Source organism: Carassius auratus, chromosome 25 (genome assembly GCF_003368295.1).
Source record: "Carassius auratus strain Wakin chromosome 25, ASM336829v1, whole genome shotgun sequence".
Taxonomy (NCBI): domain Eukaryota; kingdom Metazoa; phylum Chordata; class Actinopteri; order Cypriniformes; family Cyprinidae; genus Carassius; species Carassius auratus.
The window spans coordinates 20,742,310-20,766,928 of NC_039267.1; the positions used below are offsets into that span (position 1 = coordinate 20,742,310).

At 39.3% G+C, this 24,619-nt stretch overlaps 1 protein-coding gene across 1 annotated transcript in view; it reads right to left on the reverse strand.

Moving 5' to 3' along the window:
* LOC113043774 (WW domain-containing oxidoreductase-like) overlaps positions 1-24,619 on the reverse strand; it is a 201,877-nt gene that overhangs the window by 68,293 nt on the left and 108,965 nt on the right. The window lies entirely within an intron of this gene.

The following is a 24,619-nucleotide window of genomic DNA, read 5'->3' on the forward strand; positions in this document are numbered from 1 at the left end:
ATGAAGAAACTACAACAAAAAAAGAACAAAATATTGAACAAACAAGAATTAGAATAAATCAATCAGCAAACAAATCAACAATTAATAAATGTCTCTAACGATGAGTAAGAAAGAAAGAAAGAAAGAAAGAAATGTTGATTTGAGTAAATCTCCAACTTACTCTTCAACATACAGCCTTCAAATGCAAACCAACCAACCAGAACAGACTAAGTAACTAACTGCCTGAACTATATACAGACACATAGCTGTCCACTGAAAAAGGTTTGTCCAGATTTTATAGATTTTAAAAGTACAGACACATTTTGTAATTGAGTTATCCGTCAACAATGATGACAATTCTGTTGAATTCCATGTTTAGACAGAAAAAAATGAAGGAAAAAAAAAACAACAGAAAATCAATTTGTGCAGCGGTTCGGAGCGGAGCGGCGCGTGGCGTATAGAACATGTCAGGCTCTGAAATGAAGCCGTTTGACTGCGCTGGCCCGCGACGGGGAAATCTGGGCTGTTGTTCCCGCTGGCTGAGCAGCTCTCTCAGGCTCGCCGCAGACAGTCAATAGCCTGAAAATGAACAGGGTTGTTTTCAAGCGCCGGCCCTGCAGGCTTCAGCGCCCGCATATCGGTACAATAACGCAAACATGTCGGAATCATTATCAGTGCTAAAGATATGATTAAAGCAGCCTCTCTTGGCACGGACGAACAAAAGGAGGCCCCTCTTTTCGCTCTGGTTTTAACCAGCGCTCAGGGAGCCAATTCTGCTTTTGACATAGATGGACTCAAAGCCGAAGTCCCTAAAGAAGTGGAGTGTGTGATGGAGGGAATAAAAGAGCAGAAACAAGTGGTAGACTGGCACCGTAGGGAGAGGTGCTTGTTTAGAGCGGTAATAAAGTACTCAAGTCTCTACCTCATTTCCACAACACAAGACTCCAGACCTGAGAGCAATGAGAAAGAAGGATAAAAAGAGAGGGGAAATGAATGCAGGGAAGGCGTGTTACAGGTCGGTTCCTCTGTTCTGGGATGAGATAGGACTTCCTCTGGAGAGGGCACAGCACATAAAGAAAGCCATCATATCACCATCTCTGGCCATGATTGAGTCCCGGACGAGCCCCCGATGTAACCCAAAGCCACTTAAACCTGTTCGCCCCGCTCAGAGTCATCTTCCCTGTTTGTCCCAAGTCCTACCACATTCCCAAATTCCCACACCCTTTCTCCGGCTATTCGGAAAACTCCCTGTTCTCCCACCCCCTCCCCCTCTATATTAAAAACAAACAGTCCGGCGGAGCCCTGTCGCCTCTACCCGGCTGCGAAAACCCTGGATTCTGACACATGGTGCGGAAATGTGTTCATGTTTCATTGTAAATTTATGAAGTCTCGGAGCACGCGGCGTCCCCCGGGCAAAGACTCGGGTAAATGAAAGTAGCAGGCAGTCCAGATTAATATCATTTTTCTGTGCTCCGATTGGATGGGCACTTTAAAGCAAAGACGGGGGAGCGGGCGGCTTCATCTGTCTTTTGATTCTCTGGGACCTGTACGGGAAAGGACTGGAGTATTGTAGAGTGAGCTTAAATATATTCTGAACACTTTTTCATTAATTTATGTGGAGGAGAGGCTCCTATCATATTTTATGAATGCTTGAATGTCCCGAGGGACATGTATGACTTAAGTCGAAAACATAATGTCAAGCTGTTCGGGTTGGTGTGTTCTCTTTGATAATGACCATGATGAGTGTTGGCGGGGTTCACGGTTTACAAATGTGCCTTTGTCTGCCACTTGTGGGCTAACGTTGAGCACATATAGTGGTCGAAACGTGACAGAAAACATTTCCAGTGATTCTGTATCCCAGGACATTTGACAGTGGGGGACAGCTGGTTATAATATTCTGGACCTTGTGACAAGGAGAATCAGCAATTTTTTCAAAAACTCAATCAAAAAGGACTGAAGTGGTCCTGAAGAAAGGTTTTAACGATGGATACTAAGCTACACATCCTTATCAGGCTACGGGAAGGTGTCCAAGTGGCTCCCACTGTTCTTAAACCAAGTCACTTTTTTTTTTAAATGCATGTTATTTGGGATTTTACCGTACATTTCCCACAAAAGTGCATGGGCTAACCACTAGACCACAGTTTGACTGAGAGTTATTAACGAGAACACTCTGACAGCGTAGACCGTAAAGTGAACTTGACATGTAAAAGTGAAAATTGCACACTGCATAAGGCATGAGACGAACAAACATGGCTGTGTTATTGACCTATGCTGATAAATACACCAAATACTAAACAGTCCTGCTGGTGGAATATAAAATTAGCTAAAGCGGTTGGAATTAAGAGCTGGTTTCAGTGGCCAGACTATGGCAGTGCTAATGTATTTGGGGGGGGTGTGCGACTGTTAATTAAATCTATTCTAGGTCACAAGATAAATGGCTCTGACACAAACGTGTTGGCCCCACACCAGCAGCAAAAAAAAAAAAAAAAAATTATATATATATATATATATATATATATATATATATATATATATATATATATAATGCTTTCCGCCATTCTGCTACAAGCTTTGATGGATTTAAATGAAAAGAGTCATTAATAAAGTTGAGCGGTTTGAGGGTAAAAGCACACTATTAATAACAGTTCTTCATGACTGCAAGGAATATTGTACATATTAAAACAAACCCTAAGTGAGTGGACCAGGGTTTGAGAAATATAAGGCAACTAACCGAGAGCTCATGCCTGGGTGATTAACAGCAGAGGTTATTGCGTTTATCATGTATGAAACGCCTCAGATGAGTGATCCACAGCCAGAGGAAATATACTGTTACGGTAAACAGGTGCAGAAGTTATTTTAGTATTTTTATTTTTTTTTATAAATAAAAACAAACTATGTTATGTCTGTTATTTTCCTTAATTTAGTGTGACTGAAATATTTTATATTTATACCTTTCTGTCTATCTATCTATCCATCTATCTTATCTTCTGAAAATGTGTGGCTAAAAATTACAACATGTATATATTTAATCTAAAGCCATCAATTCAATGCATTTATTGTGATTAATTACAAAAACATTAACATATTCAATCATGCCCCCTAATAAATATTCCATAATCCATTACTTTTCGTTAATGCAACTCAAACAGTGCAGCTGTATTCAGAATAAACAAGCAGATATTTATGCCTGTAAATAATGTAATTAATCAATCAGCATTTTGTAATCAATATTAACAAACATATTAAATTGACTGACAACTTGCTTTAAATACAAAAACGGTATCAGAAGTCTGGAGTCTAAGTGGTTCAACTGTGTATTTAATAACACAGCGTCTGAAAATCTCCTCGTCTCAGAGCTGCTGAGATGAATAGAGGAGTGTGAGAATGAGCGAAAAATGAAGGAGCCGAGAGGAGGAAGCCTGAACAATTTTAATAGAAAAACAGTATATCAATTTAAACTGCTACGGTGTCACCCCATCACCCCGCCTAAACCGGCCCGCACGCCACCCAACCAATCAGAGCGCTCCGCCAATTCATTTAAATAAGAGAGGACTTGGCCGCGGGGAGCGTAAATGATGAGGTGACGTGTTACACTGATTTATGTCTCTAGGCAATAAAAGGAGCATTTCTGCTCCTGCCTGTTTAATATGCGAATATGCAGGGCATCCCGGGCCTGACAGCCTGTCATTAATAAAACCCTTGTAAGTGGGCGCAGATAGCAATATTTCATCTTTATGAAAATACATGATGATAGTTTTACACTGTATAATTTTTAAACCAGTGCCAATGTGCCCTCCTAGGAGCTGGAGCCGTGGAATATCAGAGCTGTTAGTTAAAGAGAGAGACCGGCCCATCGCTGGAGCTCACCTCACCTGCAGGCACGCACACCTGCCCATCGCTGGAGCCGTCTGGTTACACCTTATAAAGATAAAGCCAAAATAAAAAAATGGGGCCGCTGGTGTGTGTGTGTGTGTGTGTGTGTGTGAGACAGCTCCCCCTTAAGGATCATTATATTAACAGCCGTATTCAGAGCTGACACTCCAGAAGTACATGTGTGTTTGTGTGCGAGTGAGCGACCGCAGCGGCAAGCAAACCACTACAAATCTCCAATGTCAAGAAATAAGTCTTCTTGTAGCGCTGCGGGGGGAATCAACCCATTTTTACCTCTAGTAAGTTCTGTGTTTTACTCTTTCTCTCACACACAGCCGATGGTGGAGGGCGCGATCAAACTTACAGAAATGGTACATCAAAGTGAGAGTAATATTAGAATAACAGAAATAATTAGGCATGGGAAAGACAAGAAGAAATTCATTTGCATAAAAATGTTAATTAGTCTCTTCACAGACTGGGGCCTGCTAAGGAAACGAGCTGTTTAATGGTTGTGTGTGAGTGTGTGCTGAAGCACATTCTTTCACATGAGCTTATAATTGAAGGAACTGCTTAAAGGGATAGTTCGCCCCAAAAATCGCCAAACCTGTGTGTGGCACATAAAAGCGGAAATGTTCAAAAACCAGCCTTGCCAATCAAACGTCTGTTCAAACATTGTGTGCTATATTGCAAATCCCTCCTCTGCGTTTATATAAATATTTTTCTATAATGTAATGTTCTTATATTATATCATTTTTGTATAATACTCTATGTATATAATGTAGCTAGAATTAAATATATTCCATTCATTCATTCATTCATTCAAGGGTGAGAATATAATGACAATTTTCATTTTCTGGGGAACTTAATTTTTTTTTTTTTTTTTTTTTTTTTTTAAAGATGTTACAATGTTATATCATAATGTTATTGTTGTTTTACCTCCTCCTTTTATCTCATTTAACAATAACATTCATTTGGTGATCCGTCCCTTTGCGCCACCTGGGAGTAGTTTCGCGAATGATTTTAACACGTGGCGCGCAGCGGTAAAACCCATTTAGGTTGTCCACCTACTGTACGTATGGAATATCTTAAATAATAATCCCAATAGAGCTTTCTATGGAATCTAATTCAAAGCATCATTCTTCCTTACAGATATTTGCTAAAAGGAAGCCGTTTTAATGCACTGCACTGAATTAAAATAAAGAGCCATCTATTTTTAATGTTCATTGTTATTAATAAGGCTGAACAAAATTACATATTTTTTAGATAACATATTTTGATTTTTTTATAAATATACAACTAAATACATTAAATATATAACTTGGGTCTCCAGTATTATTTTATTATCTTCTCACATTTCACATGGATCCACAAAAATGTATGACGCCCGGAGAAACATCCATAAGTTCGTCTAATCTTTTTCTTCGTCTTTTTCTCTCTTTTTTTGTGCTGTGCAGCATTTTCACTTCAGTTTGGACTTCAAAATTGCCTGAACCTCGTGGTGTTGTGCCTGTTTAGGACATGGATGAGACTTCACAGCACGACTAAAAAAATAAGCATAACACTGAGCTTTTCAGGAAAATAAATACAGCTTATTATATCATTATTAATGATTTGGCTTGAGGGGGGAAATTACCATTCTAGCTGATGCACACATGTTTCATTAACAGAGAGCAAAAGTAATGAGGGATCTTGACACAGACATCTAACAATCATCTATACATTCATGTTTCTCACAACATCTAGATTGTAGAATCCTGTCTTTATCTATTTAAGACACAAGATCCTTATTCACTCTGACGAGGAAGGTAAATGTGGAAAATGAAAACTGATTTTCATATTAAAATACTTTCTCCCATCGCAGTTTACTATGGAGAAACGAGCACAAAGTCACGAGCAGACTAACAGCAACACAGGCTCATCTTACAGCATCCATTTGGAAACCTGTTTGAAAACAGTCATTATTCATGCGCAGTACTGAATGGTGACACTAGAGGCGCAGAAATGGCACGATTTACCTTTGAAGTCAGCATCTCTTTTTAAATGCATCTCATTGGGAGCAGTTAATTCATGTGAATGCTTACTTTTCTAAAAGTAAATGTTTTTATTTCGTTTACTTTAACAAAAATGTCTCGACAGACTTCTCATGACGTATGTCAGAATCCCCACTGTTTCTTACAATCTACTGTAAGCTTACATTTAAATCTGCCTCCTAGGGCTGTGCAAAAAATCGAATGTGATTTTCATGCACATCTCATCAGTAAAGACGCTCCTGTAATTAGAAGTATATCTCCAGCACGTGTGTGTTCAGATCAGGGTTGCCAGGTTTTCACATCAAATCTTGCCCAGTTGCTTCTCAAAACTAGTCCAAAACTAGAACAATCAAACAAATATCAAATACCAAAAAAACTTTTATCGGGGACCCTCATGAAAACGCGATTGGGCTAGTTTTGGACTAGTTCTAAGAAGCAACTGGGCAGGATTTGTTGTGAAAACCTGGCAACCCTGATCTGAATGCACGATTTGCTGCTACTTCTGTTAAATCACAACTTTAAAAATTGACATTAAATGCCACTTTTGATCCTTCCATTTGCTCTTGCGTTCCACTGAAAAAAAGTCATAAGGGGTTTGGAAGGACAAATGATTTTCAGTTTTGGCAGAATTTCATTTCTTATTTGGGAGTTAAACCATTTTCTTTTTCACCAGTAAATACCTCTTATCAAAACGTCACATTGCTTCCTAATTCCAGGCATACTTCTCCTCCCATGTGTCCAACGCAGATAGATGGCCTGTGCTCTGTATTTGGAAGTACATTAGACTGATAATACACTTGTAGCCAATCACAGGGTTTAATATATGAGCCGCAGCATTTTCATTGGCAGCTCTTTGTGGAGCGTAATGAAGAGAGTGTAGGCTGATGAATGCAGTGGTCCGGGGGTAAACGTCAGTTCTTTCATTAAGGGGACCTGCACCTCGCCCTGCCGTATTGAACCATGGCTCCTGCGATTAGACTGATGCATCCCGCAGACAATAACAGGTGAGATTTGCAAGGGAAAACACACTGTGCTCTGTTTAACTCACATAAAACAACAACAGTGAGACAGAGGACGCCTGCTTTTGGGAAATCTTGGTAAAGGTTCATGTATGACCAAGGTAAATTAATAATTCATTATTAAATATCTCTAGACTGCATCTTTTGCTTAACATTACCAATTTGTAATACAGCACAACCTCTTGTATCTATTTTTTGAAAGTCCTATATACATTTATTCATGCAAATAATAGAAAGAGGGCAGGAAACAACTGGGGGGTGGGCTTTAACTTGTGTCACATGATCACCAAAGCTCCAGCGACCACATGGTCTCAACGAATAATAAAATAAATCTATGCAAAATAAATAAATTAAATTAAATTAAAACAATAAGCTGCTAATAATAACAACAACAACAATTCAATGATAACATATCAATTAAAATGAAATATAGCTTATAAATACAATGATTTTTTACAAATATTTTAATGATTTTTAAAATAAAGATTATATGGATAAATAAAATAAATATTATATTATGAAAAGTTTTTTTATATATCTAAAAAAATTTTTAAAAGAAATATTTATTATTATTATTATTATTATTGTTATTATTATATAGATAAACATAGATGATTAAATTGACTAAAATGTAATCAATTTAAGTTCTTGACCATTTATTTAAGGATACTCATTTAATTTTAGCATGTAGGAAGTATTCTGTGTCATAATAATCAAATTATACTGTGTACTGAGTTAAGAACCTATTGGACAGGGCACATAAACGTGTGTGTGTGTGTGTGTATTTGTGAGAGAGAGAGAGCCCGGAGCCGATGGGTATTAAGCAGATGAAGTCATACAGGAAATCAATGTAGTATTGAGAGCAGAAAAATGCAGTGCCTGAGGACAGGCATATGCAGCATTATAAATGAACGTGAGCATAGAGACAGTTTATAATGAGGGGTCAGGCAGAGCTGGGGAAATACTGCTGTGAATTTTCTTTACTGAGCAAAGAGCTATGAAACAGCCTTTGTGCATTACTTAGGCTAGAAATCATACATACTGGATCATTTTATTTTATTTTTAATGCAAGTGCATTAACTAATTATCTGTTGTGCATTATCAGAAATAATATATATGTTTTTATATAATAAAGCATGTTTCATTAATGTTTAAAAAAGTATGCTTTAATAAAGTTTTCTTATAATCAAAACTATTACAAAGCATGTGGCTCAGCACAGTTTTATGGCATTATTGTCTTATTTGCGTTTTTTAACAGCTATTTAAAAAAAAATCTATTCTTTAATTTCTATTTTTAAGACTGAAATACAAACACGATAAGCAAAACGTGTGCATTGATGTTTAAATATTATTACTGAAAAAATGATCAGTGTTACCAAGAACACCCAACTATTTTTTTTTTTCATTAAGTGCTCGAGTTTGTAGGCTGTGACCCTTGATATAGAGCAGGTAACAGATCTCCCACATTAGCATCATAGCTCAACGCGTTTGAAGCGCAGCGCTAACTGCTAGGCCACACTTCTGACAATTTGCATAATTTAATAAGTACCTTTAAATTAGCTAAGATAGCAGCACCGAACCCCACATTGTGTGAATGACTGTGCCTTTGAGTGTCTGCTGAGAGATTCTGAGCAAGGCTTGATGGTGTTTAGCGTCGCTCTCCGTCTGTTAATTGTTCACACTTGGCTGTGTTATTATGTTCTATTTCAGGAGCGATATGGCGAGAGGAAGTCCTTAATTATTCATTGTTCTCTCGCACAGCGGCTGAACGGCCAGAAATAGACCAAATCACACCTCTGTACCACCACAACCAGCGTGACACAAATGACACGAACGCCCTACGCGGGACCATTTGAAGGGCAGTGAGCAGCGGTTCGGGACAGAGATAGAGAAGCTAACACAGAGACCTCTTCACGTTCCTCTGGCCGCTTCCCAAGCCGCACACCGCTGTCATTGAGAATTCCCATCACACTCCAGACCAAGCAGGAAGCCATCGTAATCAAAAACAAGGATCAAGTCTACAGCTCCAATTCCCAAAGAGCGCTGTCACTGTCGATACCATTACATACCCCCATAACCCCCCCGCATGCACACAAACATACAGCTTTTACATAATCCAGTCAGAATGTTCCCGCATCCCGCGGCTCATTTAAAAAACCTAAAGTGGGATCAGGCGAAGTGAATAACTGCAGCAAATTTACTTCCGAATTACCTGCGCGACAGGGAGATGTTCAGCCACTTAGCCTTTAAGTCAAGCAGATACTTTGCCGCTTTTTTTGCACACGCCAGCACTTTACTTTTCCGCCTTTTGTTCAAGAGTAATGACATGATATAAACGTGGAGGAAAAACAAGCACAGGTTGGAAAGGAAGAAGAACGAGAAAGAAAACACGGCACTCTCTCTGAAGTTAATTGTTTCTCATTGGCCTTGTGTAAATGCGCGACGTCGAGAAGTCAAGACTTACAGTACGTTTTGGTCTGGCTCGTCCTTTGTTAAGTTAATAGCTAAATATTTAATGTTCAGGGGCTCTAAAGATTAAAGGTAACATGTTGTCAGTATCATTGGAAGAACTTCAAAGGGTGTAAATTATGCATTTCCTGTAGCGGTGGAAGAAGAAATCAAAGGACGTAATGAAGATTAAAGTTTGGAGGGCTACATACATACGCGAAAGAAGAGGGGAGTGAAAGTGTCTTGGTGTGGAAAGGTTAATCTATTTTGAGAGTGCTTTATCTTATTAGACCGTCATTGTTTTAATTCAATCTGTTCCGCTATTCGTATATGGACCAGGAGTTATGGAGACGAGGTTTACAAAGCAGGAAGTCAGGAGGCCATGAAATCACAGGAGCAATTAAAAGAACAACATGACTTTCATGAGCAATCCCGCGACGGACCGCCTGTGAATGTCAAGCTCCTAACAGTAGTTTTAATTAAAGCTGAATTGGAGTTGGGTTTAATTGTACCTTTGTGTCAGAGCCACTAAACTTAGAGCGAGGGGGAAGGATTGATGGCTAACAGTGTCTTTGAAGAGCTCAAAGGAAGGGTGAATCATTGCTCTGAGCACATTTAACATCTTTGCATTTGGTTTTTGAGACCGTTTTCTGGAAGAAACTATGTGAAGGTCAAAGTAGGGCTGGGTAATTTGGCAAAACATTTAACTCTTGATTTTTTTCCAGAACATTTGACCAATTGTTTTTTTTTTGTGGACTTTTTAACTAGTCAGCATGGAACAGTAACTAAAACATGATTCAAGTATTTTTTTCTTTATTAACCCTCTAGAAATTTCTATTCCAAGTGCACCACACATGAAGTTGTCAACAATGTAAATGTCAAACAAATCTTAGGTAAGTCAAGGTAATTCAAATTCTAAATGAATTAAGGTATAACACAAGTAGACTATTATTAACTATAAATGTTCTGTAAAAACAACAGCAGCTTTCAGCCTGTGGCCATGATGCAACCATGAAATATCAGACATATAATATTAGTTACATGGTTTATATTTGATTGTGCTGCTTTTCCTTTTCTAATGTAAACATGGACATGTTTGACTGTTGTGCTCGCATATCTTGCGGCCCCTCATGCATGAAATGGCATTGTAAAAATGCGATGCTCAAGTTAAAAGAAGTTCCCTCCCATCTTCTTGAATGTTTTTCCTATTCTGCTGCCCATTTGCATCTTTCAACACAAAAGCACATTCTGTGTGAATGGCATTTAGTGACATGAGTGTGGAAGTGTGTCCCACGTGAGCGGTTAATCACGTGCACCGACATCCGGTTGACTCGTTCTTTTCTCTTTACTGTTACCACCGTCATATTGTCAAAGTGTGATTCTAACGTTTGGTAATATTTTCCAAAATTAAATTGTGACAAAACATTACATTCAAATTAATTGATACAATTCTGAAAATCGTCCAGCCCTAGGTCAAAGTGTACCAAAGCTGATCGGGCACACTTTTATCAGTTGCTTGAAATTTTCCATAGTTTATGCCTCAATCACAGATAAAGGTACAAAGGCTGCCACTAGGGATAGTACCCTATTAAAATGTACACATTAGTACCTTATTTACCCCTAAAGGGTGAATATAAGTAAATTAAAAGGTATATCATAGTACCTACAATTAACATATTAAGTACCTTAATGGTAAATATTTGTGCCTTTCAAAAATGTACCACTCCACTGATAACTTTCGCACTTCTATTATCTAAAAGTGCTATTCCTGTTTAGTACATAAAAGCAACATGGCTTAGTATTTTTATTTACATTTTCGCTTTTAGTTTCCTAGGTTTTAGCAGCAATTTACCTTGAAAATTGTCAAATTCATGAATTCCCTTTAAAGAGAATGAATTACAACCACTATACATATTCAATTGTAGGTCTTAAAGTAATAATTTACCCGAAATTAACATTGGCATCAGTTGCTCAGAATTGCACCAGTTCCAGTTTGGATCCAGCATTTGTAAAGATTTGGGAACACCTGAAGACTCCATATAATGCCAACTTTGTAACAACATGCAAAATTGTAAAATTTTATCAATATAATTTAACCCTCTGAGGTCTAAGGGTATTTTTTGGGGGGCTTGGAGAAGTTTTGTCATGCCCTTCTCAAATGCTGAGGTAATCCTCAGCGTATCTTCTTGGGGTGAATTATGTCTTATTCCTCTAAGCGCAAAGCAAACAGTAAAATAAAAATAAAAAAACTTGACGAACAAGTGAAACATTAGACTCTGAATAGAGCACTCAGCGCAGGGGCGTGGTCACATTAGAAGATAATGAAGAGAGACGTGAAAAAAGACATCATATTGTTTTCATGTGGATTACTTTCGGCAGCAGTTGTTTAGTATAAAGTAGACATGTCATGCTTTCTATAGATATCTCTCTCATGTCTCTTCGTTGAGTATTCACTGAGTTACAGTTCATTTTAATGATGAGTGTCTAAATGAAGATCAGCGCAGACAAAGGCTACAGACAGCGCACCTTGTTTGTTATCTTTATTTTATAAATGCACAAAGTTTTGTTGTTATTATGTCTATATACAAATAAAAGTAAACCCTTTACAGATTCGATTTATGTATTGCTCTTATCTGTATGATCAAAACTGAAAGTGTAATTTAAGTTATTTTTGGGGTTATCGAGAGAAAATTCCTTATAACACAGATCGACTCCAAAGGGTTAATCAAACCTATATGGTACTCCTTCTTCAGAGGAAGAATATATTTATAAAATGTCTGGAATTCATTTGGGCCTACTGTTGTTTGGACCCCAACAATATCCAATATTTTTTACGTTTCTAGAGAAGAAACAACCCCATTCAGGGTTGGGAAACATGAGGAGCATAAATAAAAACAATAATTTTTTATTATTATTATTATTTTTTTTTTATTTCATATTTGATTAACTTTCCTTTTAAACAGCAGTGTCACATCTTGCCCCATAAGAAACGTGTCTGACTGACTTCAGTCTCCGTTTTAAGATGTCTAAGTCGAACCGTTGTTCAGATAACAGGCAAATAGTCGATATTGAAAATATGAAAATTTGTATACACCTACTCTCCATTTCAAAATGCATTAACACCTGCATAAACACTCCCTAGTTAGTGGAGCAGTTATGTATATTAAACGCACATCATGTAATTATCCTCCAATCACACCTCAAATGAAAAAAGTCTCCCTCTTTTGTATTCAAGTTCATGGTTTGTCACCGGCCATGATTGCCATGACTACTCCTTATTGGCGTCTGTCAATGATCCATAAAAAAGTCACCACCATTACCTTGGTGTCAAGTGGCCCTAATAGTCCGATTTCTTTAGAGTCAATGGTAGTGAGCAGAGCCATTTGGAAAAGTCAGACAGTCACCAAGGCTCCATACAGCTGCAAATAGCAGGCTGGAACTGCACCGCAAATGGTTCCACTCGCAGGACATAATAGTCAGTATGGCCGATTTGACCTAACATGAAACTCCTGCCTGTGCTCTACAACCTATACCACAATCTGTGAATTATTCCGTCTCATCTTGATGATGTCATTCCCAAAGAGCTCTCAGAATACATGCTGTATTTAAGTTTATGAAGTCATCCTGAGGTAGGACACACAGCGGCAATAGGAAACACAGAAATCACCTTGGCGTTTTATTTCAACGGAGCGTCTGTTAAGCCAAATGGCATTTAGGTGCAGCTGAAAAGTCTGCTTTTAAGAAACAATGAATTATTATACTGGATGAATTCCTGGATCGGAAGAAAGAATATCGGCATCATCATTCATCCGCAAACGTCATTAATTAAACGAGGAAACATCATATTCCAATTGTCTTTTACAGCACACAGTAAATATTGACAAATCCCTGTCTGTTGTTTATCTGTTGTTTATCCTATTGATCATAATGTGTTTGAACGTCGATGAGCTGTGTACGAGTGTGTGACGAGCTGCAAGAACATCTTTGTGTTGGGCTTCAAAGTATTGATGTCTCCTTATAAAACACTTTTACATCTGAAGGGACCAAACATACATAGGCACTTTTATAATAGGCAGCGTCTAGGGGTGATTTGTTCCCTTGACTAGGAAATTGTGCTGTGTATGTTTGACGCTTCAGAAATGCGTTACATTTTATGCAGTGTTCAAAATCGACTCTTTCCAAATGCCAAATGTTTGCCAACACCATTATTGATATTTTATCAGACTTAAGTAAAACGGGGGACTAAAATGCAATTCTGATAAAACAAGTGTCGTAAGGATATTAATATCTTTAATATAATTAATTACATAATGTGCTGATAATTGCCATAATTGAACCAAATTATGTTAAAAATAAATGTTAAAGTGACAACCCTAAACAAACTATTTACTTTTAACCTGTTTTGTCAGTTGTCCTATGTTTTTACGCTCTATCTTTCCAGTAACTTTACATGACGTAATGGCCGGCAAACTCACAAAAAAGGCATATAAGACAAACTGGCATATTTCATTTTGAAAGAAGGGCAGCATGTGAAAGCGAAGGAAAATAAAGATGTAAGAGTATTGTGGAGTGCTTTAAAAGGGGCAATATGTCCTACGGTAGAAGCTTTTGCCTCCACCCCATCCCTTTAAATCTAACTCCTACGGAGTTGCGTCTGGCGCCGATGCAGGATGGCTGCCTCCGTGACGAGCTCCGCATATGTTTTTGTGTTTTTGTTAGTTTGTCCTGTCTTTAGTTATATTCCTGCCATCAGTTTCACCAGGGAAGAACTGCTGAACATTCGGCAGAACACACCACAGGATATTTTACCGGATTTCAATTATTCAGACGTTTTACTGAACGTTGTTATCGGAGGAGCGGCGGCGCTGATCAAGCGCTTCAGGACGCGCAGACGGGGGAAGCGAGCGGGAGCGCTCGTCAGACTCAGGAAGCGCGGATTTCGAACGCCGTTGCCTAGCATCCATCTGGCAAATCTCCGCTCTCTACCCAACAAAACGGACGAACTCCTTCTGCTTTCTCGGACAAATAAGGATTTCACACACTCTGCTGCTCTGTGTTTCACGGAAACCTGGCTGAATGACAACATACCGGACAGCGCGCTCCATCTGCCGGGCTTTCAGCTGTTTAGAGCGGATCGTGACACAGAATCAACGGGGAAATCGCGTGGTGGCGGGACATGCTTTTACATCAATGAACGGTGGTGTACAGATGTAACTGTGTTAAAGAAGACGTGCTGCTCAAATCTCGAAACACTCTTCATTAACTGCAAGCCGTTCTATTCGCCGCGGGAGTTTCACTCGTTCATTCTGGTCAGTGTTTACATCCATCCCCAAGCGCATGTGAGCTCAGCTTTACAGAAACTCGCTGATCAGATCACAGAGACAGAACAACAACACCCGGACTCTGTTTTAATCATTCTCGGGGACTTTAATAAAGCCAATCTGTCCCGTGAACTGCCAAAATACAGACAGCATGTTACTTGTCCCACAAGAGACAGTAATATATTGGATCACTGTTACACCACAATAAAGGATGCATTTCACTCTGTTCCACGAGCAGCTTTGGGACGTTCTGATCACCTTCTGGTTCATCTAATACCGTCCTACAGGCAGAAACTAAAATCAGCTAAACCTGTATCAAGGACTGTTAAAAGATGGACTAATGAAGCAGAGCAGGATTTACAATCTTGTTTTGACCTCACTGATTGGAGTGTTTTTGAAGCTGCTACCAACGATCTGGATGAACTCACAGAGACCGTAACATCATATATCAGTTTCTGTGAGGATATGTGTATTCCTACAAAGACTCAACTAATTTACAATAATGACAAACCGTGGTTCACTGCAAAACTCAGACAGCTCCGTCAGTCCAAAGAAGATGCTTACGTGAAGGGGGACAATGTCTTGTATAAACAGGCTAAATACACATTGGAAAAGGAGATCAAAGTGGCAAAGAGGAATTATTCTGAAAAAATAAGGACTCAGTTCACTTCCAACGACTCCGCATCAGTGTGGAAAAGTCTAAAGAAGATCACCAATTACAAGACACCACCCCCCAGCACTGTAGAGAATCAACGACTGGCAGACGATCTGAACGAGTTTTACTGCAGGTTTGAAAGAACACCCATCACCTGCCCTGAACGCCTCCCCACACAACCATTCACACCCTTCACAACTCCTGCAACCAGCCCAGAATGCCTCTCCAAACTACCGTTCACACCATTAACAGCTCCTGCAACCCATCCTGAACACCTCTCCAATCAAGCACTCTCACCATTCTCACCTCCTGCATCCCCCCTCTCCCCCACACCTGCAATTCAGATCAGCGAGGATGCGGTGCGCCAGATCTTCCGGAAGCAGAAAAGGAAAAAAGCACCAGGCCCAGATTGTGTAACACCATCCTGTCTGAAATCCTGTGCTGACCAGCTGGCCCCCATCTTCACACAGATCTTCAACAGATCGCTGGAGCTGTGCGAAGTCCCTTCATGCCTCAAACGTTCCACCATCATCCCCATCCCTAAGAAACCCAAAATTACAGGACTAAATGACTACAGGCCTGTGGCTCTAACGTCTGTAGTCATGAAGTCATTTGAAAAACTGGTGCTGGGCCACCTGAAGGACATCACTGGGCCCTTGCTGGATCCTCTTCAGTTTGCCTACAGAGCAAACAGGTCTGTGGACGATGCAGTAAACATTGGACTGCATTATGTTCTGCAACACCTAGACAGACCGGGGACTTATGTGAGGATCCTGTTTGTGGACTTCAGCTCGGCCTTCAACACGATCATCCCAAACCTCCTCCTACCCAAACTAAATCAGCTCTCCGTGCCCACCTCAGTCTGTCAGTGGATCAACAGCTTCCTGACAGACAGGCAGCAGCTAGTGAGGCTGGGAAAATACACATCCAGCACCCGTACAATCAGCACCGGAGCTCCCCAGGGCTGTGTTCTCTCCCCACTGCTCTTCTCCCTGTACACCAACGATTGCACGTCTAAGGACCCCTCTGTCAAGCTCCTGAAGTTTGCAGATGACACCACACTCATCGGCCTCATTCAGGACGGTGACGAGTCTGCTTACAGACAGGAGGTAAAAGAGCTGGCTGTCTGGTGCACTCTCAACAACCTGGAGCTTAACACCCTCAAAACAGTGGAGATGATCGTGGACTTCAGGAGAAACCCCCCTGCACTCCCCCCACTCACCATCATGGACAGCACTGTGACTGCAGTGGAGTCATTCAGGTTCCTGGGCACCACTATCTCTCAGGACCTGAAGTGGGACATTCACATTGACTCCATTGTGAAAAAGGCCCAGCAGAGGTTGTACTTTCTCCGCCAGCTGAGGAAGTATAACCTGCCACAGGAGCTGCTGAAACAGTTCTACTCCACCATCATTGAATCCATCCTCTGCACTTCAGTAACTGTCTGGTTCAGCTCAGCTTCTAAATCTGACCTCAGAAGACTACAGAGGGTAGTTCGGACTGCTGAGCGAATCATCGGTTCAACTCTCCCATCTATTCAAGAACTGTACTTATCCAGAGTGAGAAAAAGAGCTGTCAAAATCACTCTGGACCCCTCACATCCAGCACACTCCCTCTTTGAACTGTTGCCATCTGGTCGACGCTACAGAGCACTGAGCACTAGAACAACCAGACACAGGACCAGTTTCTTCCCTCAGGCAATCCATCTTATGAACAGCTTATAATAACGGCGGACACACTACACTTTATATTTATATACACACACACTTTATTTATCTAACACACATACTTAGTATACACTTAAATTTTGCACACAATATATATGTACATACATAACTTCATTTTGTAATATACTTGCCTACAATTGTCATTTGTATATTGTTATTCACTATCTTCTTATTTGTATTTTTTATTCTTTTATTATGTGTTTTATGTTCTGTCGCTGTCATTCTGTTGTACTGCGGAGCTTCTGTCACGAAAACAAATTCCTCGTATGTGTACATACCTGGCAATAAAGCTCATTCTTCTGATTCTCAGTGCAGATTATTTCTATGCAAATGCTTGCAGGCGCTGAATTAAATCCAAAACACAGTTTGTAAAAATCGATTCCTCTGCAACCTACACAAGTCTGCAGCCAGGCGACATGCCACGGCCATAAATATTCATCTTTTATTTACTGCGCGCTGAATAAAGCAATGGATTTGGCAAAACAGGGATAAGGAGGAAGGGTGTGTGTGCACATGTTTGGGAGAGAAAGACTGAAAGACAGAGATGTGGAGGTCATGAGATTATTGGAGACTCGCTGAGCCTTGTCAAGAGTAATAGATTACTAGAACATCTATCAATCCATTTTGGGTAATAACAGACGATGAATCATGTGTTTGTTTATTTGTGAATCAGATTTTAGTCCAGCTGAATCATACCTTCAATAAATCATTAATTTACTTACAATTATTTTTTATAAATAAATTATATTAATTTAAATGATACTTTTTAGGCATATTAATTTATTGTTCATTATGGTATAGTTTTTCATTTTCTTTATGCAAAACATAATTTCTGGCATCTGTTGATTCGGGTCCATATGTACTGTTTATTCTTTATCAATTTATCTAGTACTATTTCTAATATTATTATAGTTTATTTTTAATTCTATATTTGACTACACTCAGTCACTGATGCTGAAAAAGAACAGTTATCTCTTTATAAATCAACTCTTCTTTGCGGTAATCTGTGTGAGTGCATGTGATGTGGAGGCAAAGACATGCTCTTTTTCTATGACTGCTTAAGAGACTGAGCATGTTGGACATTAAATGTATTTAAATATTCAGTGTGATTAGACAGATGATTAAATTATTTGAGAGACGAGCTCGCATGTGCAGCAGAAATGTGAACAGTCCACAGCTGTTTAAAAATGCATCAAACATGATCTTAAATTAACGCAACTGTCAAAGCACACCCTTTTTAATGGAAAGTAGAAGCACTTGCGAAAATAAGTGTGTGTGTGTGTGTGCAAGAAAGAGTACATATTAAAAGAAAGATATGAGGGACTGTATGTTACTCATTACTAATAAAGTAGATACACATACCAATAAAACAGGTTGCCTTCAAGGACTATAACGATAAAAGCACTCAAACAAACAAAATCAAACCTATAATAATGACAAAAATCATGTAGTTGTAAATCCTGTGGCTGGTTTCTGAAAATAGTTTGGTAAAAAAAAAAAAAAAATGGAATAAATAATAACAGATTGCAGTTTTGTGCAGGTGCGTGTTAAGCAGCCAAAAAGTGCAGATGTTGCGAATTAAGCAGTCACTCAAAGGAAAGCACCTGCGTAAGCATCCACACTCTCAAATGTTGCATCATTTGTGTCCACAACAAAGGTGGTTAAAGCACTTCTTTAAATGCTAAAGCGTACACATGCGTGCACAATGACGACGCCACGCTCGAGTTGGCAAGCAGGTCAGGCGCTCAGGTAGAAAGATGAACGGGGAGCGACAGTCTGGGAACTCGACAGAATTGAAGAGCGCAAGGTGTGAGCGGGATAGAGGGGTTCAGCGCAAAATATAAGTCAAAACATCACGCGACTGCAGGACTGGGGCTCCCAGATACCGGCCCGCGTCGTACGTCAAAAGATCCGTAAACAAGAAAATCGTAATAAACAGACCGCCTTAATATTCAACTCAATCAATTTGGACCTGGGAAATGAAGGAAACTGACAATCTATGCACTCTCAAGAATATAGCAAAGGTAACTCTTTATTGACTTATTTTCAACACCAAAGCACTTTAAATACTTACATATAATTATTTATATACAGTGGGATTTATTAAACATTTCACTCACTCAATGGTGATCATAATTAGTTAATTAAATAAATAAAAAAATTTACTACTCTTTTGTACATTATTTATGCTAATATAATATTATTTTTCAGTAACATTTTAATAAAGACTGTACAAAAACAATGCAAATTAATAATGGGATGTGATACATCCTTGCCATTAATCTTGCCTTTACGCAACAATTGTGATAAATAAACCAACAGAGTGAGACAAAGAATGGACGGAACAATTCAAGAATCTGTTTTCATAATCATGATCCGGCGGAATTGAAAAGACACTTCTATGGGAAGAGGAAACACACCGCTTGGGCCGGGGCGGCACAATAGACTATGTTTGTCATTTGCATTTGTATTGTACGAACATTGAGAGGAAATAGAAATAAAGCACATGGTGCTATAAAAGGATTTGCGAGTGGCGGAGGGGGGCGTTCTGGGTAAACTGTGAACATTGTGTACATGTTACAGAAAAGTAATAAGTTATGCAAATCTTTCCTTGCCTTTCTTTGACACAAACATCCCTATTCTAACATCTTCCACACAATAAATTGATTTCCGCCTGTTCGGTTGAAGGTACAAGAGCTCTACGAAGGAACAGGAAAGTGCTATATTTTCTAAATTTGATAATAAACGCACACACTCTCCATACATACATTAGACGGCTGCCCGCTCTTATCCTCTTTTCCCCCCATTTCTGTCTTTGCACGAAGGAGAAAGCACATTTTTTCATTCATTTGTCTTTCATTCAGTGTGTTTTTTGCGTGTGGTTCTGGGTTCGAAGGTGATGACAGCTTTGACAGCTATACCTGTCAGTCTAAAGCGAGGCCAGATAACCTTCTGTCCTAACAGAGCACTCTCAATAGTCTTCTATTTTCCCTCTCTACACACACACTCATTCTTCTGTAGAGGAAAAAAAATGCTATCTTCCATTTATTCTTGCATTGCCCCAATCTCAAACACATGAATAGCAATTAAATTGATTCTTTTTACCCTTTCCCCCTTTTTTTTCAGGCCGAGCCAGTACTGGTTTGGAGTCCAATCTACCTCTGGTTTGTGTGCATCCTATCTTAGAGACAAGACCTCAAAGAGCAGCTAAAAGGATCTTTATCAGACAGTGAATTAACACTTAGTCTTCCATTCGGTAGGTGTAGCCAGCCAATACATGGGAGAAAAAAAGACAGGAAAAAAGGCCCCAGGAAGGGGACACCTTGAGAGTAAAGAGAGGACCTTGCAGCTTAGCGCAGGAGAACCCTAGTGCTGACCTAGCACTCTTCAGAGAGAGAGAGAGAGAGGGAGAGGGAGATAACAATCACACATTGGCACTGGACTGAACAATTACCTGCTAAGTAAAGGTCATTTGCGTCAGTGTAGCAGCTATACAGGGAGAGACACCACTGGTATTTACTGACATGCTGCATGATATCAGCTAAGAGGAGGGAACTAGAGACAATTAGGCGTCTACATAGACACACTTACAAAACAATGCAGCAAAACAAGGAGTCATAATTCTGTTCATTTTAAACTTCTAGAATAGAATCTTTCTCTCTTTTTCCACCAGTAAATAGCATTTGATTATACTTTTTATGGTGAAAAACCATTTCATTTTAGGATATTTAAAATTGTTGTCCAATAAAAATAAAAATAAAAACAGTTGAGTGTTTGGGAAAGCAGATTAGAAGGTTAAATATTCATAACAGAAAAAAAACGAAGAAAAAAAAAACGATTTGAGATAAAAATCTATTTTATATTTTTACCTTAACAATGTAATCAATATTATATTCGTTTAAAGCCAAATATGAATCTCCTCAAGTTAGAGTAAAACATTTGGCATGTATTCCAAAATAATAACTCAAGGTAGTAACAATTTAAACAATGTATATTATTTGTGATCTTATGTTCAGCTCTTCTATTTAATGGTTAACTTGTAACTATTTTTTGGATCATTAGTCACCAAAGCTTGATAAATATTTGTCCCAGAAACAACGTTACTGTAAATTTCACCAAGCTGACTACTCAGTAAAAACAGATAATTTTTCAGGTCATTTCAAATCTTATTTTGGCATTACGTAGTGGTTATATCGAAGTTGTTTACTTACTTTTTAAATGAGTCTTTCCATTAATGCCATTATATTGCTCATTCAGTATGATTTGTGAATGCAGAAATACCACATGAACCAATCACAGACAATCCTAACCAGGCATGTCCAATCATATCCCAAAGGAGACATTGCCTCCTCTCACATGACTTTCCCCATTTATTCTCAATTATCCCCTAGCAAACTCACAACACGCACTGCAGGATTGGACATCCCTGGCTTACGGCAATAGACCAAACAATTGACACCAACATACGCCAGGAACACCAAACTGCACATAACTCTTGATACAAACCAAAATATGAGAAATCACACCACTTTAAACACGATCCAAAAAAGATGAGCTCCAGACAAACAAACAACTATAAAAACATATATCTTTTCATCTCTAATTGCTTTGATACTTTAGCCCTGAATTACGGAGCAGTCTCTGCACCACCTCAAACACACGCATACACGGTAACAAACATTTTTTTTTTCCCAGACAGCATGCCCCATTAATCTTCTTGCAGGTCCCATTCTCAGTGGGGTTAACCCAGGTGAGGGAGGGGCAGCTAGGGCAAGAGTTAAGGCAAGAGCCAGGTTTGATACAGGCTTCCAGGAGCATTAGCTGGTGAGCTGGAGGAGAAAGGAGAGGCCTGGTGGTGGCCAGGGGGAGATCAGAGCTTTGGGCTGGCCAGAGCCACGCTGACCTGGGGGTCTAAATTAAGAGCCAGGAGAGGAGCGCTTGATTTCACATCCCCTCAATGACTTGCCTGACAGGATGATGTAAGAGGGAGTAAACGTGAGAGGCTCACCTTTAAGTCTGCCCTGTAACCAACAGACCACAGCAGAGGAGAGAGACAGAAAGACAAAAGCTGTGTTGCATGCACACATACACACTCACAAACTGCTATGCAGCAAAATGGTCTCAGGTCCAAAGTGATCACCACTTGGCAGCCAAGTCTTGGATAGCCCAATATTCTTGCCGTATTTGGCACTACGGTTCAATGATGGGGTTAAGACAAGATCTGCAAATGAAAACAGGCAATCTTGCATATGGAATGAAAACAAGTAGTTGGAGCACTGCAAATACAGTGGCATTCTCCCAATGAGTAGGCTGGGGGAAAATGAAAGTTTGATGGTTGTTCCACACGTTCAACAATGGGATCAAATTAGGTTAGGCCTCAACAAGCTTATAGACTGTATTGTTGAAGACAGGAGAGAAATTATCCCGACCCTGTGCACCTATCCAATGCTGCATAGAGACACAAAGGGGTGTTGTCAGATTTGGTCAAGTCATCTGTAGTAGGTGGATCTTTAAGTTGCAATCACACTTGACATTGATCTGCAAAATGTCATTCGCAAATAACATTCATTTCAATAGGAATCTATGCAACTGAAGGTTTCACGCAAGGGCGAAAAATGTTTCCATGCAGATTTAAACTTTTTTTTTTTTCTGGAAAAAAAATCTGGTTGTCAAGTGTAAGTTGTATCAGTTGCTGAAGGAGACATTGCCTGGGCGTCTTTGCAAAGAACAACAGATGCATCAACATAACATTTTGTGTTTTTACCTTTATTACGATAGGTCAGTATGGAGCTGACAAGAAGCAAAGTGGGAAAGGGAGATGGGTGTGGGATGGTAAAGGTGAAAATGATAAAGGTCTCGAGATGGGATTCAAACTCGGGACGCCCATAGTACAACAGTGCTATATGCCTTGCACAAGATCTGTACATTTCCTAGAGTCACTGTCAGGCCCCATAGACTACAGCTGCAATGGCTCTACAAGAACAAGGTCTTCAAGTTAAATACATATCCTATTTGCTGGAAAGATGAGCAAATGGATTGTCCTTGCAAAGCCTAGTACACCTCTTCTCTAGTCATTGGGAGAATCAATTCCTCCTGGCTGGCTTGCAAGAGGAACCTGCCATCACCAAAATCAAAATGGGCATAATTAAAAACAAGTCCCAACCATCAGCTCAGTGACATCAACATTATAAAATTCACCACAAAGGCTAATAGGACTGTCTTTTACTTCTTAATGGACAGACAACCAAGGTAAGACGCATCTTTATGAACAATGATACTCCAGAAGGCGTATAGGTTTCCAGAAGGTGAGGGAACTAATAAATCTTCCCTAGGAGGACAAGGATGTTTCAGTCAAAGTGTCCCAGGCATCTGCCTAAGAGTCAGATGTGTGCTTTCCTTGAGTTGGTCAGCTATTACAGATGTTAATGTTAACCCTCACAGACCTGGCAAGATAAGAACAGCTTGAAATGGACCAATGGAGAAGTGTTTGCCTAAAGAGGCATTGACACACTAGCCCACATGGGCAGATAGTCACCGGAGGCAGGAGTGAGACATTTCAGACATTTATTAGCTATAAACTTTACCCTTCAGAATGTAGATATGCGGGATTGTGAAGGTTCAACAGGCAGCAACAAAGCTGCCATCGCAGATCTCCAACAAGCCAATAACACCTGGCTGTGAGACTGTCATAACTGGGTACAATGACGATTGCCAAGTGTGAGAAGGCAGGGTTGAGAAACTGTCAACACCTGTTCACTTATCTCCACACTTCTACATCACCCATTAACAACCAGCAACAAAGCACAAAACAAAGGAACCTCTCATTCCAGTGCATCCGTTTCACCACTCTTGAACAATTCTTCTATAGCGGTGTCTTCCAACTCTGAATCTGGAGAACCCTAAACAGTACTACTTTGGATGTGTCTAAAACCAAACAGACTTGATTCAACTTACCAGCTCTTTAGTAGAGACCCCAAAACTGGAAAAGGACATATTATGTATCGTTGAAGTAATTCCATGACCAGGGTTGGGAAACCCTCTCTACAGCACTCACACTACAAAATGATCTTAAAGGTACTATTTTCCAAAAGTTCTTCAAGCTAGGGCTGGGCGATATCGAGCAAAAAATATATGTCGGTATATTTTGCTATATCTCGATATACTACATATATCTTGATATCTTTACAGGAAAAATAACCCCCCAAAACTACTGCAAAAACAAATATGCTAAATATTATGTTTAGGGCACTATGAAATGTCTTATTTTTTCTTAACCATATGTTTTATTGTTACCTAATTCTGTGTTTTAGCATGTGTAATTATTTAAATGCATAAAAACAACTTTTTTTTCTTAAAATAGCCTTATGTGAAATGTTTTTTCCCCTCTGAAATTCTGTGTATTTAAAATTTTCTGGTTATCAAATGAAGGCATAAAACATTCATTTAATTTATCTTTCAATTATTGAAAATTAAGTAAACTTTATTATTTGTTAAACAAAGGGGATTTACTATTAAAAATAAAACATGGAAGAAATGTTGTGTGATTATTCCTTAAATTATGGTCGTTTCA